Source organism: Anneissia japonica, unplaced genomic scaffold (assembly GCF_011630105.1).
Source record: "Anneissia japonica isolate Jap-2015-1 unplaced genomic scaffold, ASM1163010v1 scaffold7370_len818893_cov191, whole genome shotgun sequence".
Lineage (NCBI taxonomy): Eukaryota > Metazoa > Echinodermata > Crinoidea > Comatulida > Comatulidae > Anneissia > Anneissia japonica.
The window spans coordinates 658814-661542 of NW_022687459.1; the positions used below are offsets into that span (position 1 = coordinate 658814).

General features: G+C 30.6%; 1 protein-coding gene across 1 annotated transcript in view; it reads right to left on the bottom strand.

Moving 5' to 3' along the window:
- LOC117118981 (zinc finger protein ZPR1-like) overlaps nt 1-2729 on the bottom strand; it is a gene marked incomplete in the record, with an annotated part of 32879 nt that overhangs the window by 9465 nt on the left and 20685 nt on the right.

Here is a 2729-nt window from a genome sequence, read left to right on the forward strand (position 1 = left end):
AGAATAGGCTGCTCAAGTGTTAACAGCAATTCTAAGACAAAGTTAATTTGAAAAAAAAAAAAACTACATTTAATTTATTTACATACAGGACCACTGAAAATGAATATTGCATAGCATATGAGAGTATTTGAGCAAGTCAAACTAATACATAATACAACTGTATTATTACATAATACAACTGTATAATTGTTTAAAGAATAAAATTTGTAAATGTCATTCAGGCAATAAAATCACTATTATTTATATATTTAAAGTTTATTTTGGATGTTATGCATTGGTGCCTCTAGATTTTACATTTAAAGGTTGGGGTCTGACAGGGGGTCTAACATTTTTGGGCATGGGTGAGTGAGGCCAATCCCCCACCACTAGTGCAAGCATTTTCAATATGAAGGCAGAGGTTTTCACTGTAGACAAAATTAAAAACTGAAAATTTAAATTGGAAATTACAGAAAAAAATAATGAGTCAAAAGAAGAATATAAAATAAGTATGTTTCAATTCTGAGAATCACTAGTTACATTGGTTCTTGCTCAATATGAATGGTATATTTCCTTACAATTATCTCATGAAGGCTAATATTAAAATCTAAATCAAGAACATTGGCAAATATAAATGTAATTCCATTTAATAACTAGCGCAAACACTTTGTCTGCATTGTCTTTGTCTTTATGAATAACAAATAAACTGCACCACTGTGATCAAAGAATTTGGAAATAATTATTCTGGAAATAACTATAACGATATGATGGTAAACACAAAGATTATGGTAATAACTCTATATTTATACTTGTGTTTTATAATAATATATAAAATCCTACGAAAAATCTGATATCTTTTGTGATAAAATATATTGATTTGCTTCAAAGTTTCGTATTTTAGTTTTAAGTATTGTGTTGAAAAAACAAATAAATTTTTCCAAGAAACAACTAATGAGTACTTTTATAATAACAAATGAGTTGGTAGTACTTCTACACTGTGACATTTGCAAATAGCAAAGTAACACCAAAAAAACTGTTGTTTGTATGTCACAGGATAATAATATAATTCCATGAAAACTGTTCTTGCTTTTCAAGACGACTATCCTATTGTCTAATTACCTATAGCTGAAAACGATAAAATGCTTAATTTTCTCTGCTTAATCAGCTACAATATTATTTAAATTGTGAAAGATTAGTTCTTATCTCACATGATTAGCACATTATGTTATGTTTATTGTAATGTAGATGCAAAAAAATAAGATTTAGCTGTAGGATATTCTTTGAATATCTTTTCATCAATTTGAATTCCAGATTTTAAGTTATTTATTGTGAAAAAGACCTTTTGTTAGACAAAACAAATTTTAACATTTTGTGTAAAATTTAAAAGAAAACCTAAACTAAAACAATGAATAGCTCATTGAACATGAACATGTATGCAGTATGTCAAAGGTCATCAAAATTTGAAAAAAAAAAAAAAAAAAAAACAGTTTTAAAAGCACCACCAAGTTGACATTTTCTAGTTGAGCATCTAAAAATCAAAACAAATAACTCTGCTACTGCTCAAGTTCGTGCAGTTGTGTAACGCCCCACCAGTGGCAGTCACACCAGAATCATTATACCATATTAACAATATTTACAAAAAATATTGTGCGAGTGTACTAATTTTCATTCAAGGCCTATCTACAACACAAGACAAGTTTTCTTCTATGGCAGCGAGTGTGTTAACAGAGCTAAATAAATTATAATTTTATGATGATGATAACAATGGTAGACTTATATAGCGCATTATGATGAGACCTCTATGCACTTCACATTATCATTACCCCGGTCATTCGATTAAATGCCTATGGAACACAAACTCAGCTCTTCGAGGGAATATTCCATAATGTTGCAGCAGCTACACTTTGGCATTTAACCCCACCAGGTACCCACTTATACTCCTGAGTGAAGAGAAGCAATGCAGATAAAGTGTCTTGCTCAAGGATACAAGCGAAATGCACAGCGAGGGATTGAAACCTCGACCTCAAGGTTGGGATATGAAACCGCCCCCAAGGCAATCAGACATCAAAACAAAAAAATATGTTTGCAGTTACACAAACTTGTTGTTTATTTTTTGTTTCTACAAAGGTCTTCGAAATGTATATACAAGTGATATCAAATCAGTAAACTTAAATATATTTTCTTTCTGATTCACCTGAAAGATCATAAATTGCTTCAAAATAGAAAGTAATCAATTCAATTTGTTCAGCTTAAAATAACATACACCTTTCCGTCATTACTATACAGTGACATTTAGGTTCAAATGCCTGCTGGCAAATGGAACAATAAAATTAAGGTACTTCCTAGTTGCCAGGGGGGGCACTTAAAGTGTGGGTGGTAGTTGTTTATATCAAAATAGCCTTGATACATTTTATTATTTTTAAAGACATTATATATATATATATTTTTAAAGACATTATATATATATATATATATATATAAAAACATATATTGCCTTGGTTTGGCTCTGTAATCATTAGTGGTAGTGGGACTGGTTTGGGCCCTTCCTAAGCTGGTCAAACGTTTCTTTTGGGTCTATACCCCAGCTGCACTGATGAGTCCTGGAAGGCCGAATCGGATCCGTCTGCAGATATTGGGATTCCTTCCAGTGGATACTTAGTTGTTTATTTTGTCATTCTGATCGGATTTTCTCTACTGTTCCGTTTTAATTATATATATATATATATATATATATATATATATATATATATATA